The sequence below is a fragment of the Chanodichthys erythropterus genome, chromosome 19 (genome assembly GCF_024489055.1).
Source record: "Chanodichthys erythropterus isolate Z2021 chromosome 19, ASM2448905v1, whole genome shotgun sequence".
Lineage (NCBI taxonomy): Eukaryota > Metazoa > Chordata > Actinopteri > Cypriniformes > Xenocyprididae > Chanodichthys > Chanodichthys erythropterus.
In genome coordinates this window covers 34,225,167-34,241,296 of record NC_090239.1, presented here as the reverse complement: position 1 = coordinate 34,241,296, position 16,130 = coordinate 34,225,167, and the positions used below count along the sequence as shown (strand labels likewise).

Below are 16,130 nucleotides of genomic sequence, written 5' to 3'. Positions count from 1 at the left end.
ACATTTAAACCATTAAAATATGTATGGTTACCTTTGTTGAATTAATTTATTAGTGGGAGCCTGTATCTTTGATTTGTTAACCAATCCAGAATGCACTAAACACACCATCTCATTATAGAGAAAAATAACAAATGAATAAAAATATATTCATAAGCTGACCAATAAATAAATAAGTAAACAAGGTGAGTATATAATTCAGCAGCAAAAAAATATTCTAGCCTAAAAACTTTGCACAGTAATTTTATAAATCCAAATGTTAATAAAAAGTTTAAAATTACTATTTGTATTCTGAAATGAAAAAACGATTTATATTAGATTTATATGTAAATAATTAAATGTATTTATATTAATGCGTTTAGACATTTACCCTGGTAACACATGATATTATATGATGTAGGTGTTCTGTTTACTATAAGTTAAAAAGTACGTTAACCATAAAAAAAAAAAAAAAGTAATACACTCCTCCAAAGTCCCTTCCGTCACAAATATTTACATACATTATATTTCAGAAACGTTATATACCTACATTATGTGTTGGTCTCGGTTGATATTCAAATATCCATTTCTATTATTCAAACAAGTATATTATTACTATTAATCATATATTTCCAGTATATTTCTCCCAGATTGCGCCACAAGCGTTTAAAAACTTCAGAAGCGGGCCTCGACGTAACACCGTGGGCGTTTCCAGTGCATTGTGGGATAGTGGAGAGTTCTTCTTCTTGTGTGATTTGCGGCAGCTTAGACGCTTCAAAGGCGTATTGCTGCCCTCCTCAGGTCATCTTATGAACTCCATCTTATATATTAAATCCTCTTATAAAGTCCAGTGTGAAGTAAAAAAGTTTATGATGGATCCGAAATGGTCAATATTCATATTCATGCAATTTTATTAATATTCATTTTTAATAATTTATGGCTTATGATTTATCAGTTTTACTTTTGCTTTCATATATTTATGTACTAATACTTTATATATTAATTCTTATCATATTTTCAAGGATTTACTTGTTATTGTACCCTTATGGTTATTTTATATTTAAGAGTATGATTGCTATGTTCAATTGTTCTTCAAGTGTTCCAATGTGACAGGTCACGCTGACACGTTTGTGGTTAGACATTGGACGCCTGCAGAATTAACCATTTGAATTTGAAATATGATCAAAATATGTCTGTTATTTTTCCTGATGACATTTAAAAGGGTAAGATTTGCAAAATTCCCAAAGGGGGTCAACACAACTCTGTTGGGGATAAACAGTTTAGGACCCTTGAAACCAGATATGTTGCATAAAAACCCAGAGTCGAAGTTTAAAATAATTAAGAAATTGAAGAAAAATTTAATGAAGAATAATTTGCAGTTTCATCAGCAGAAGTCAGCTTCAAGTCTCACAAGGAGTTCGTAGGCCACTCTGCATACATTCACATTCCCACAACAATTATACTCTTAACAGTGTCAACTAACTACGTCATTACTTCAGGTTGGATCATTCTGATTTGCTAGAAAAATAGACAAGATTAGAAATTTTCCACACGTGGACAGATAGTAAGGGGACCCTAGATTTAGGTACCGGATGTCCTTTTGAGGTCATGATGTGGCGTCTGCTGGTCTCGAGCAGAATGCCAGTTGTCCAGTACAAAGGGACCTGCACAAAACTCTTAGCACACATACACAGATACAAATGATTCACAGCTTCTTCAGGGTTGAAGTTGATCTGAGCTCTGCTCTGAGCAGGAAACTTTCCCCAAAACATACTGATAACATGTTCTTTTCTCTCAGTGAGAGGTACAGAGGAAAATAAATCCTTTAACATATATTGTTAAGTCATTCAAATAATTTAACAGAAATATAAATGTTGATTAATAACTTAAAAGATATATATTGAAGCGGCAGTGGATTCCAGAATCCACCCCTTCAACTCATATCTATTTTTTGACACTGACCGGGTGAATGATAATTCAGCTTTTTCCCTCCTTTGCTCTCCTTGGCTTCTATTTCTTGTCTCTTATCTGCAAATGTCTGAATTATTGCTCTTTTTGATCTTCATCTATTAGATACAATACTCTACATTTTACAATACTCTCAATTTTATTATTAACTATTGACTGTTTCTTTATGGTTGTTATTTTACTTTTTGGTTTTATTAAGTATTTTCATTGTCGATTAAAGTTTGCGTGTGAGGCTAAATTTAATTGTAATGAATAAATAATTTTTCATCAACTTTATCATCTGCCTGGATCTCATTTTCCCAAGTTTCTGCATCAGTTTTGGTGTTTCCGCCCGGTTCTGTTCGGCCGGTTCGGGTTCTTTGGAAGATGCACTGCAAGGTTTAAATAGAGGTGAGTAGAAAACCCCTCTGTTTCTAGTCTGCTGTTTTTCGAATTGTTGAGCCTTGAAGCTATCTGCTGTAATGAGGATGTGATATTTCAATAATTTTGGACTGCAGCCAAAGAAATAATCACGAATCCGGGACCCCGGCGAATTTAATTGTTGAATATTAACTGACTGGTGTTGATATTGAATTATCAACTTAAATATTCTTTTTTCTAGCGTACAGGGAGAAAAATGAGGGAGCGCTCTGTTGCGAGGATGACAATTGTTGTTGTTTGATATCAATATATTCTACCGTTTGTTTCCCCGTTTAGGCTAATCCTCGGGTGAGACTGTGTTTTTGGGTAGATTTATTGAAAGTCTGTGAAGTCAACTCGTGTTTTGGGTAGAAGCTTCTAAAAAGGGTTCTGCAATTACGATAACAGGAAAAGACTGGCCTTGCTGAATTATTGAATTGATATCCATTGTCAAATAATATAGCAATTTTTAAATTTAAATCCAATACGTTTGTCAAATTTATTATATGAAAAAATTATTAACATTGTCTTCAACCACAAGTATTTTGAGTGTTTTTTTCTAATAGATGAAGTTATATTCGGTCATGACTTATTCTTTTGTGTATTGAAGTCCTTGCAAGGCAGACCTAAAATGCTAAATAACTTTTAAAATGTCCTACAAGATCGAGTTTTCAGAGTGGGTGTCAAAGCAGAGCAGCACATCAGCAATTATTTTTGTATGTGGATGTCCATCTTATAAAGGAGATTGGATTGGATTGCAAAATAGGCTTAAAAAAAAAAAAAAAAAAAAAAAAATTAATGGCTATTTGCCACTATTTCCTCCTAGTCATTTGATGAGGTGAAGTTAGTTTTGAACCAAATTCCTGTTCTGCTCTGTTCTGTCCCAGCTGTGTTAGATTGAGTGTGCTGCTGTCTAATGTATTGTGGTCCAAATTTTAGTGATATGATATGTACAATTGTACTTAGATAAGCAAAAATATAGGTTTAATATATTCTGTTATCAGTGATCTGAAGATGTCTGAAATATGTATTCATAATCCCTGGTGGACAGCTTGAAATGTTTTCTATTGTAGAGATTTTTAGTAAGTGTTAATGGAAATAAATTTTGCATTGTGTTGAATGAGAAAGAGATTGAGTGACTAAGTTCAAATTAAATTGATTTAGGTAAAGAAAGAAAAGTTTCATTTTGTTTTGTTTTGTTTGATTTTGATGTATTTGTGAGTATTATTTATATGTTCAGATAATTAGAAATATAGTTTGGTTTGCTCTTTTCTGCATTTTTGCAAAGAAGAAATTGCTTGCTCTATTTTCTGCAAAGAAGAACTTGCTTTATTAAAATAAAATCTAGAACTGCTGTTATCAATTGGATGAGACTCTTAAAATAAGTAAAAGCTGAGCAGATTGCTCATTTTTGGTTGTGATGACAATTTGTATGGGGTCAATTTGATTTATGCCATTCTCTCAATTTCCAGAAGAAGATGTCCCAACACAAACAAGAGCGAATGGACTGTGCATGCCAGTGGGGGAAAGAAACTCAAAGACCCAGGCTGCAGAGAAACGCAGGCACCTGTTTGATAGGCTGTCAGTTCACCCCTGATTCCAGCTAAACCCTGAAAGAGGAAGCTGAAACTTCTCGGGGCTGACAACGAAAAGACTGAGTTAATGCAGAAACAAAACATCCTGCCATGATGCAGAGAGAGAAAGACGGCTGCATTCAGAGTCAACCTCATGCTCCACCTGGTCCTCATGACAGACTGAGAGACCCAACGTACTGGATGAAGAAGGACACTAAAACTGCCAAACAGGCTCAACTGACTAACTGACCATACGAGTGGGGGACTTCCATCTCTTCCTCGTGCGTGAATGCAGGTACTGCCTTTACTGTGATCACTGCAGATATATATATATATCGCAAATGCTGTCATCAGAGATTATGGTTATGGTTAATCATGGATCCAAAATTATGAGATCTCCAGTTTTTTTTTTTTTTTTTATTAGAACAGCTCATGAGCAACTGTAGAAAGGATACTTCACCAAGTCAACCAGGCAGTGTGCATGCTCCTGACCATGAATCCGTCTCTGAAGTCACCGGGGAGGTGGGCACTGAGCCTCAGCCTCACCCCGGTAAAGCGAGGAGGAGGAGAAGGAAGAAGGTTTCCTTCGGACATCAGGGCCCGGAGGCCGCTCACTGGCTGGAGCGGGCTCTGGAGCGGACTCACTGGCTGGAGCGGACTCACTGGCTGGAGCGGACTCACTGGCTGGAGCGGACTCACTGGCTGGAGCGGACTCACTGGCTGGAGCGGGCTCTGGAGTGGACTTACTGAGTAAAGTGAGCTCTGGAGTGAGCTCAGCGCCACCCTGGCAAACCGCTGGGACTTCAGACCTGCCAGTGCCTGTCTGGTTGGTTCCTCCAGCACCGCCCTGGCAAACAGCTAGGACTCCAGACCTGCCAGTGCCCGCCTGGTTGGTTCCTCCAGCACAGCCATGGCAAACGGCTAGGACTCCAGACCTTCCAGTGCCCGCCTGGTTGGTTCCTCCAGCACCGCCCTGGCCTTCGGGGGAGCACGCTGGATCTGGCCCGCCATCCCTCCCCCTGATCCTCCTCCTATCCACCTCCCTCCTGAATTTTGTTTTGTGTTAAGTGGAGCGTCTGGTATCCGCTCCGTAGGGAGGGGGTAATGTCACGATATCCAGTTGGAGTACCCTGGTTGGCCACCAGAGGGCACTCCAGCACGGACTACGTCACCAGTTTTCACTTCATTTCTCATAATTCACCCCTTGGAATTGTCAGCCTCATGTCATTGCACTCAGGTGTTTTGTGTTTGCTCATTAGTTCTGTCTATTTAGTTTCAGTGTTTTTGGTTCTTTGTTGGTGGTCACCTGAGTTGGTGGTTCTTTGTTTTCAGTTTTATGCACTTTGTTTTTTGGTTTCTGTTTATGTGGACTGTTTTTGCCTTGGACTTACTTCATTAAACTGCACGTGGATCTTATCATTTCGTGTCTGTGCATTCAGTGACAATTTCAGGTCTTCATTCACAGGTCAAAGCCGTGCTGTTGATTGCTGAAATTCATCCTACTAATCCGAGTGCTAATGTATTGTTAATCATGTGAAAAACGACAATATTGTTGTCTTGTGCTGTTGTTTTTTTTTCTTGTGTCTGTTATATCTTCTCCATGTCTAGGTTCAGTACGAGTAGATGTAATCAGGAGATTATGTGTGGTATATTCATCAAACAAGTTAGTTTTCCTGTGTGACACCTGATTGTGACCACTGGAAAGGAAGTGTCCATTAGGAGGGTCAACGAAAAGAATGAGTAAACTCAACTGGTGGCTTAAAAGCCCAATGTTTGCTCCAACTGATCAAGAAGAACCAAGGAAGGATCGATGAGCACGCACCTCAGTGCTTAGCAACGCAAGGGGAAGTCCACAGAGAGACTGAAACTGATTACATCATCCTACTGCTGCAGCACAGAATGGAGAGATTGAGGCTTTGAAGGATTGTGTTGTTTAGGGTTATCAATTTTATATATATATATATATTAGTGTTTAATTTGTTCCTTTTGTGATACATCTGATGGTTCTGTTGTTTTACTTAGTTTTTATTTGGGTCTAGTTGATATTGAATTCACAATTCATTATGGCAGATTAATTTGATTCTTTACTAAAACTGACTAACAATTTAAGACTAATGGAAGAAATGTCATCCGCTTAATAGTTGCGGTAAGTCCTCAACCCAGCAAAAGTCCAGGGGATGTACGGGGTCGGGTTTTTCTAGTAGCCCTCGTCGGACCAGCCTGGTGAAGGCTTCCAGTCAATATTCTATGCAGTTAGCTGGGGTTACAGAGGTACCCGCAGCTTAATTTAGATGTGATGCTTTTATATTCAATTTATTCGCTATCCATTTCGTATCTTTTGACAATTTTGTAATGAGTCTCTCAAGACTCAAGTGGGGGACTGATGGATCCGAAATGGTCAATATTCATATTCATGCACTTTTATTAATATTCATTTTTAATCATTTATGGCTTATGATTTATCAGTTTTACTTTTGCTTTCATACATTTATGTACTAATACTTTATATATTAATTCTTATCATATTTTCAAGGATTTACTTGTTGTTGTACCTGTAACGAATGGGACTCACAGGCAGGGGATCCAAATGCAGCATTTATTAGACGTAAGAGTGGTCGTACAGGCAGGGTCAAAACAGGAACAAACTGGAACAGTGAGGAACAGGCAGAGTCGTAGTCAAGGGACAGGCAATGATCAGGACAGGCAGCGACGGGTCAAAAACAAGAAACAGGCAGGAACGATAACAAGCAGGCAGACAGGATAGAAACGCTCGGAAATGACACAATGGTAATCAAGACTTCGCAAACTGGTGGTGTGAGTCCTTTATAGTCCTGTTAATGTACTGCAGCTGGGTGTGGTGATTAGTGATAGTGATTGATGGAGTGAGTGCAGGTGATTGGCAGAGAGGATTATGGGTAATGTAGTCCGGGAACTGACAGGAACAGACGGTGATCATAACAGTACCCTTATGGTTATTTTATATTTAAGAGTATGATTGCTATGTTCAATTGTTCTTCAAGTGTTCCAATGTGACAGGTCACGCTGACACGTTTGTGGTTAGACATTGGACGCCTGCAGAATTAACCATTTCAATTTGAAATCTGATCAAAATATGTTATGTTATTTTTCCTGATGACATTTAAAAGGGTAAGATTTGCAAAATTCCCAAAGGGGGTCAACACAACTCATATTTATGACAAATGGGTAAAACCATTCAACCTTTTTTTTTTTTTAATATAAAAACATCCGTTTGTGTGGGATGTAAATTTCCCTATATGCTCATGGTATAAAGCTGATCGGGTGAATGATAATTCAGCTTTTTCCCTCCTTTGCTCTCCTTGGCTTCTACTTCTTGTCTCCTATCTGCAAATGTCTTAATTATTGCTCTTTTTGATCTTCATCTATTAGATACAATACTCTAAATTTTACAATACTCTAAATTTTATTATTAACTATTGACTGTTTCTTTATGGTTGTTATTTTACTTTTTGGTTTTATTAAGTATTTTCATTGTCGATTAAAGTTTGCGTGTGAGGCTAAATTTAATTGTAATGAATAAATAATTTTTCATCAACTTTATCATCTGCCTGGATCTCATTTTCCCAAGTTTCTGCATCAGTTTATAACAATCTTTGTGCTCTCAAAATCCTTATTTTCAAGAATTGACTTCAAAGATATAGATAGGAATCCAGACTCCAACAGCTCAGAAAACATGCGGCTTCTTGCAACACTATGAATTACACACTCCATTACTACATGCTTCACAGATTCTTCACACAAACATCTGCCATCTAGATGCTTACCAACCATTGCCAGCCCAAAATTTAGTGAACAATGACCCAATCTTAAGCTTGTGAATATCACACTATCCCTCCTCTCTAATCTTGTGAATGTTGTGTGTATTAAAGTAGGTTGAATTGAAAAATAATGCCTGCCCTTATTCCTTTCCTCCCAATCTTTCTGCCATATTTGTGATATTTTTTGCTGTATAATACTCTTGCACTCAACGCTTCCATACATTACATTCAAATCAACTTCACTCCTGTGTGTAGCTATTTTCCCCATCTCATCAGTCTCTTCATTCCCCTGAATCCCTTTATGTGCTGGAACCCACATAAACCCCACTGTGTATCCCATTTTTATCACCTGATACAATGCAACTAAATCTGTTCTGGCCTCACTCCTCCTACCCTTTATTGCCATTAGTGCGGCAGTGGAATCTGAACATAACACATATTTCCCAGGTCTTTGTCCCTCCACCCACCCAAGGGCCCACAAAATTGCAACTAGCTCAGTCGAAAAGACTTGACATGCAATCTGAGTTTAATACGTACTTGAGGGATACTTAACCCTATTGCTGATTTTCTGTTGAGTGGAATCATAGAACCATCAGTGAATATCTGCACACAATCTGACCAGTTTCTTTTTAAATGATTATTGAACAAGGCTATAGGATCACCATTTTCTTCCTTCATTTGATCTAGCAACGAAAAATCAACTGTAGGCTCTGGCAGAAACCATGGTGGGACTGGAGACCAGCATACTGCAGATCCAATTATAAAATCTTTCATACCCAATTCTTGAGCTCTCTTGTCTACAGTGTACATCATGCTTCCCTTTCTATCCCTTCCACCCCTTCTCTGAAACTCCCAATGATCTTCTACCAATTTTCTAGCTGGGTTTGTGCATTTAAAACTACTGAGTTTAGACCAATAGTAGAGATACCTTAATTCTTCTTAACTTCAATGTAGTCTCTCCCATTTCAACTAACAGTACATTAATTAGTGTTGTTTTCATAGCACCACTACAAATTCTTAAAGCCTTAGCTTGAATAATATCCAATTTCTTTAAAACAGATAGCGCTGGAGCCCCATAAACCATGCATCCATAATCAATATTGGATCTGATAATTCCCCTGTTAATCATTATTAGTGTATCTCTATCCACACCCCAGTCTCTTCCAACTAGGCATCTTAAAACATTAATAACTTTCTCACATCTTATAACTATTTGACCTATGAATACCCTCCAAGACATTCTCTCCTCAAACCAAACTCACAGGAATTTAAATGATTTAACCATTTCAATGGGTGAGTTATAAATCTTTAATCCCTGCTCTGGATTAACTCTTTTAAAACCAAATACTACATATTTGGATTTTGCAACTGAAATTTTAAATCCCCATTCTTCTTTCCAAGTCTCTACTGTATGAATTGCCTGCTGTAACTGTTTATAAATATAACTCAAATTACGCCCTATTTTCCATACAGCCCCATCATCAGCAAATAATGACAAACCAAAATTATTTGAATAGTGCACTCCTTCATAAAATTATTTATCAAATTTAACATCCTACCTCTAATCCCTGCATCATACAACTTAATCACCAGCCCCTCCTTCCATACCATGTCATATGCTTTTTCAATATCTAAAAAAACACCCACAACTGCTTCTTTATTAGCCATAGCTCTTTTAATATCTAAATCTAATAATAAAATGGAATCCATTGTGGATCTACCAATTCTAAAACCACTTTGATAAGGAGTAAAGAACTCCTGTTTCTCTAAAATGTAAAATAATCTATCAGTAACCATTCGTTCCATTGTCTTACATAGCACAGACGACAAAAGAGCAATTGGGCGATAAGAGTTGGGATCTCCTGCGTTTTTACCAGGCTTCAATATTTGCATAATAATTGTGTGCTTCCACTCGCTTGGCGATCTGCCACACTCCCATATATTTAAAATTCATTAAAAAAAAAAAAAAAAAAAAAAATCAAACTGTTTTCTGCAAACTCCATATGATTCTTGTTATGTTCCCAAGTAACACTGTAGTGATTATCATGTTGTTTTACTGTTTTATTCTTTAATATTCATAATATGTCAAAGTCGCTGCTTCACAGTTATGGAATCAGCTGCCATCTTCTGTTTTTAAATCTAGAAGCAAGACCTATCTTTATTCCTTAGCCTTTGCTAATTATTGAATTATGGATTAGTAATTGTTTTCTTTGTTATTTTTTATTCTATTTCATTTTACATTTTATTTTATATTTGTTTTGTTCAGCACTTTGGTCAGTGTAAGCTGAATTTAAATGTGCTCTATAAATAAAATTTACTTGCTTACTTACTTACTTACTAAACTATTTCCCTCGCAATACAAACATATTTTAAAAATTCATAAAAAAAATAAACTCAAATTGTTTTCTGCAAACTTGACCAGATTCTTGTTCTACATCTCCCCAAGTCACTGTGGTGATTTTCATGTTGTTTTACTGTTTTATTATTTAATAATTATATGCCAAAGTCATGACCAATTTGATTTACCTTGCTATACAGACATATTTTAAAAAATTATAAAAAAAAAAATTAAAAAATGCAATCAAATTGTTTTCTGCAAGCTCCACCAGATTATTGTTCTACTTCTACCCAAGTACCACTGTGGTGATTTTCAGATACAGATATAGATGATGCATGACAAAAGACAGAAGATGGGAATCCACAATGGCAGGTAGGTACACAGGTGAGTATCTTGATGGAGTCTGTTTGTGTTCGTAGAGACAAGTTGTGAGGGAATATATGGTGTGTACTGATGAGGAGGTGCAGGCATGGTGAATTAGAATTCTGGGGAGAGTGATCGAGTGAAACATGAAATGATGGTTAAATGCGGTAGTGTGGTGGAAGATTGAGCCTGTAGGTGACCTCGTTGATCTGCCTCTGCACGGTGAATGGACCTATGTAACGGGGACTCAGCTTACGGCAGGGCAGGCAGAGACGGCTGTCCCATGTCGAGAGCCACACCTTCTGACCTGGTTGGTAGTGAGGGGTCGATGTTCTTCGGGTGTCAGCTTGCCTCTTGTGTCTCCGCACTTCCTATTGGAGATGCATGTGAGCTGAGTCCCACACCCTCTCGCTCTGCTGGAACCAGTGGTTGACAGTAAGAACCTCTGAGGGCTCACTGGACCAGGGGAATAAGGGAGGCTGGTATCCAAGGATGCACTGGAATGCGGTGAGCCTGGTGGTGGATTGCTTGAGGGAGTTCTGGGGGTACTCTGCCCATGGGAGGAACCGGCTCCAGCTGTCTTGGTTCTGGTGGCATTAGGACCTTAGGTACCTCCCGATCTCCTGGATCTTCTGCTCAATCTGGCCATTCGTTTGCGGGTAGTAACCGGAGGAGAGAGTGACAAATGAAGTGACAAAACATTTGGAAGAGGGCTTCTGCAGCTTCAAATGTAGTAGGTAGCCCAGGTAAAAAAGTAGTATACTTTAGTGTATTTGAAATATGAATGAAGTACATAAATTATAAAACAAGTATACTTCTACTTGTTGTACTTTATTTAAAGAGTATTTGATTTGTACTTTTTAAAAGTATACTTCAAAAAAGATGTAATTAAGTTCAACTTAATAGTCCAAACAGTAAGTATACTAATTTATCAGTAATCAAATTATTTTTTAAATGTTCTTTTTGAAAGTGTACTTTGTTGTTAATGTATTTTAAATTGTATTGAAGTTTATTTTTTTTAAGTGTATTAAATTTGACATACTTAGAGTGGCAATTCAGTGTACTTATGGGAAGTATATATTTTTGGGAAATTAATTGTTAGTATACTTTTTTTTAAAGTGTACTATGTTCTCACTTCATTAGAAGTGTGACTTCTGTACACTTTATACAGTACACTCTAAAATAAGTGTATTTTTAGTGGCATATCAGAGTACTCTCATAAAATATGTTAAAATACAAAAATGTATAGTGGTAATTTAGTGTACTTTTAGTAAGTACGCTTATTTGTAATACAAAGTATAATTTATTAAAGTGTACATTGATTTCACTTCATCGGTATTGTAATCTTAGAGCTCGACTCGGTGTTCATCTTCAGTTCTCTCTTCACAGCAGTTCAGTCAGTGTACTGTTTGAGTACATGAATTACTCTGAGATATTGGTTTGTTTGAACTCAGAGGGAGTGTCAGCCACATTAAAAAAGTTAACAGCTTAAGTCATTTGTGGATTAATGTGTATTGGAGACGCGAACCATTTAAAACGATTCAGTTCGATTTGGTGAACTGGTTCAAAAAGATCCGGTTACATCGAATGATTCGTTCGCGAACCGGATATCATCACACAAACTGCTTTGTTTTGAACTCTATTCAGCATTGTCTTCTTTTCTGTATCTGTTGTGAGAGAAAGTCGTAGTTTTTGCTATTTTTGGACCAAAATGTATTTTCAATGCTTCAAAAAATTCTAACTGACCCTCTGATGTCACATGGATTACTTTGATGATGTTTTTCTTACCTTTCTGGACAGAGAGCTCTCGGACTAAATCTAAAATATCTTAAACTTTGTTCCAAAGATAAACGGAGGTCTTACGGGTTTGGAACAACATGAGGGTAAGTTATTAATGACATAATTTTGCTATTTGGGTGAACTAACCCTTTAATTTGAAGAACATGCATGTTCACGTTATGTCTTGGAATACAGACCCAACTCTGCCATTTTTGCCGTCATTGACTACTGTTAGTGTTAATACTTCTTGTTTGAATTTCACTGATTAAGCGATATGGTAAAAGTGACAGTGGGCTGGTACGGATTAGGGCTGGGATAAACGATATTTTTTTTTACTATTAATTTAGCGATTATTTTTCGGTGCATCGATTAATCTAACGACTCTTTTTTTTCAGTCCGATTCTAATTCAAATGAGTCATTAGTTCGTGAATTGGACATGTCATTATTGGATGTGTAAGCGCTTTATGATTATCCCGGCAGTTTATTTTTTAGCACAACTTACACTCCGCGGTAATTCAGCAAAAAAATTATCTCAGAATGCTCCATGTGAAACTTCGTTTATCCCAGCCCTGGTACGGAAATAACTACAAGGCCTCTGGCAAATTGGCGCTGGTACCAATACTGTGACCACAAGTGACTTATTGCGTTTATAGGCAACCCTCACAGGGAAAGGAAAAAAAGGCGAGCTGAAGGAGCAGCTTGAGCCAAAAAAAAAACAACGCAATTTTAGGTACAGTAATGTCACAGTTATGAATCAAAATCCATTGTCATGATTGATTGACAAATCCATTATAATCAATGATTGTATTTCAGTGTTATACATTGTCTTTTAATTCATCCCCATGTCTCTTTCCTGTTTTCACAGATGCAGCGAGGGAGCGATTCCCCAACACCGAGGTGGCAGAGATCCGGGCCCTTCTATGGAGGAAGTGCAACAATGAGAGCTACAAGGCCTCTAGTAACTCAAGTCAGAGCTACAGGTGCTGGTCATATAATTAGAATATCGTGAAAAAGATTTTTTATTGTAAATTATTTTTAAAAATGAAACTTTCATATATTCTAGATTCCCTACATGTAAAGTAAAACATTTCAAACGTTTTTTTTTATTTTTTTATTTTTTTTTATTTTGATGATTAGAGTGTACAGCTCATGAAAGTCCAAAATCCAGTATCTCAAAATATTAGAATATCAATCAAAAAATGTATTTTCAAAACAGAAAAGTTCAAGTTCTTGCTTTAGCATGTTCATTTGTGCACTCAATACTGGGTCAGCAGCACACATTACAGCAAATGACTTGCTCCTAGCACAAATTACAGCATCAGTGAAGTGTGGCATGGAAGTGATCAGCCTGTGGCACTGCTGAGGTACTATTGAGCCTTCAGATCATCTGTATTTTGTTGGATCGACTGTTTCTCATCTTTCTCTTGAAAATATCCCATAGATTCAGGTCAGGCATGTTGGCTGGCCAATAAAACACAGTAATATCATGGTCAGCAAACCACTTGGAAGTGGTTTTTGCACTGTGGGCAGGAGCTAAAGTCCTGCTGGAAAAGGAAATCAGCATCTCCATAAAGCCTGTCAGTAGATGGAAGCATAAAGTGCTCCAAAATCTCCTGGAAGATGGCTGCATTGACTTTGCACTTGATAAAACACAATGGACTAACACCAGCAGACGTCACGGCCCCCCAAATCATTACTGACTTCAGAAACTTCCCTCTAGACTTCAAGCAGCTTGGATTCTGTGCCTCTCCAGTCTTCCTTCAGACTCTGGGACCATGATTTCAACATGAAATGCAAAATTTACTTTTATCTGACAAGAGGACTTTCGACCACTGTTCACTGTCCAGTTCTTTTTCTCCTTAGCCCAGGTAAGATGCTTCTGATGTTGTTTTCTGTTTCAGAAGTGGCTTGGTAGTCCTTTTCCTGAAGATGTCTAAGTGTGGTGACTCTTGATGTGCTGACTCCGGCTTTATTTGACTCATTTTGAAGCTCTCCCAAGTGTTTGAATTGGCTTTACTTGACAGTATTCTCAAGCTTGCGGTCATCCCTGTTGCTTGTGCACCTTTGCCTACCCAATTTCTTCCTTCTAGTCAACTTTGCATTTAATATGCTTTGATACATCACTCTGTAAACAGCCACCACATTCAGTAATGACCTTCTGTGACTTACTCTCTTTGTGGAGGGTGTCAATGATTGTCTCCTGGACCATTGCCAAGTAAGCAGTCTTCCCCATTAGTGTGGTTTCAAAGAACAAGAGATACCCGGAATTTATACTGTAGGGATGGTCATTTAATGAAACTCAAATGTAAATATTCTAATATTTTGAGATACTGGATTTTGGACTTTCATGAGCTGTACGCTCTAATCAACAAATTAAAAAAAAACAACTTTTGAAATGTTTTACTTTACATGTAGGGAATCTAGTATAAATGAAAGTTTAATTTTTTAAAATAATTTACAATGAAAAAATGAACTTTTTCACGATATTCTATATGACAAGCACCTGTAGATATGCATGTGTAGTAAGTTGTTTGCCATTGTTCTGTTCCCGGCATTTCAGAGAAAGTCGACTGTTCAAGGTTCCTCCTTTTGCCAATATCTGCTTTTGTGTGTTACTTTTGTGTTAATAATAAAGATCCTTTTTTGAAATGCAATTTGTAATCTGTTGATTTAATTTAATTTTTATTTGAACTGAATTGTAATGTAATACACTTGTAGTGTAATACCAACATTCATGCTTAAGTATAACAAAATGGGGATAAAATTACAAATGAAATGTACTTTCAATTTGTTTCTACCTTACACTATAATAACATTGCACTGAAAGTATGTGTCTATGATGTTTAGGTTGTAATTGAACTTCACTTCAAAAACATTATTATTGTCATAGTGGGACACTTTAAAAGCACTAAATATAGTTAGGAAGTGCATTTGTAGATCACTTGAAATGTTACAGAGGCATACTAAATTAACTGTTTATAGTAATTATAAGCATGATAGCAGTATGCACAAAATGTACTTAAACACAACTATAATTTGCACTGCAATGCCTTTTTAAGTGTATTTACATTAGAATGGCAATACAATGCAATTGTACTGTAAGTGTGCTTAATTGCTCATGAATCTTGATTTTCATTAGTGTATTTTAGTGCACTTGAAGTTTAAAAAAAGTTGTTCCATTTTAGTATACTATTTACACTAGAAGTGTAGTTAAATAGATGTTAAGTTGAAGTTAATACATAATTGAATACACTTAACTATACTTGGATTTGACGAAAATAGTACAAAATGTAGAAAATATACTTAGTACACTTTACTAAAGTATATTTTTAATATAATTCTTTTTCACCTGGGAGACCTTTCAGAGGGATGAGTTTACAAGCCTTTGAGAAGTGATCAATGATGACGAACACACATATTGTTATCAGATGGTAGAAGGTCGGTCATGATGTCAATCCCCAGGTGTGACCATGGACGGTGTGGAATAGGCAAAGAGGTTCCTCTGGCAGAGCTTCCCCTCTGGGAGTTTGCATGGAGTGTTGGTAATGGCACAGACTGAGCATCCCCTGATGTATCGGGAGATATCCTGAGCCACGGTGGGCCACCAGTAGCGATGACGTAAGAGCAAGAGGGTACGTTGACTACCCAGAGCCTGGAGACTTGTGAGCTGATTCAATGTGTGGCAGACGATAGGCTGGTGGTATGTAGAGTAGCCCCTCAGGACCTCCCGATAGAGCAGGTTCAAAGCGTGTATCTTGGCCGATTTGTTCATTGATGGACCATTGAATGGGACTGACGATCATGGTTGGAGGGAGGATGGGTTCTGGAGAACTAGGCTCAGGATCTGGTTGATAGAGATGTGAAAGGGCATCTGACCTACAGTTCTTATGACCAGGAACGATTTGAGACTGTAAAATTGAATCAGGTGAAGAACA

The 16,130-nt window shown here is 37.3% G+C and overlaps 1 protein-coding gene and 1 long non-coding RNA gene across 4 annotated transcripts in view; one reads left to right on the top strand and one right to left on the bottom strand.

The window, feature by feature from the left end:
• Positions 1–685, bottom strand: part of pkmyt1 (protein kinase, membrane associated tyrosine/threonine 1) — a 147,795-nt gene extending 147,110 nt beyond the window's left edge. For all 3 annotated transcript variants that reach the window (XM_067368633.1, XM_067368635.1, XM_067368634.1), the window contains exon 1: positions 527–685. The gene's annotated coding sequence lies outside the window, so the exon portion shown is untranslated. The remainder of the gene's footprint in view (positions 1–526) is intronic.
• An 11,379-nt stretch (positions 686–12,064) lies between these two features.
• On the top strand, positions 12,065–13,137 carry LOC137007784 (uncharacterized). The gene is made up of 3 exons (XR_010892660.1): positions 12,065–12,298; positions 12,849–12,925; positions 13,061–13,137. It is a non-coding gene; the product is annotated as an uncharacterized lncRNA (long non-coding RNA).
• Positions 13,138–16,130: the final 2,993 nt, after the last annotated feature.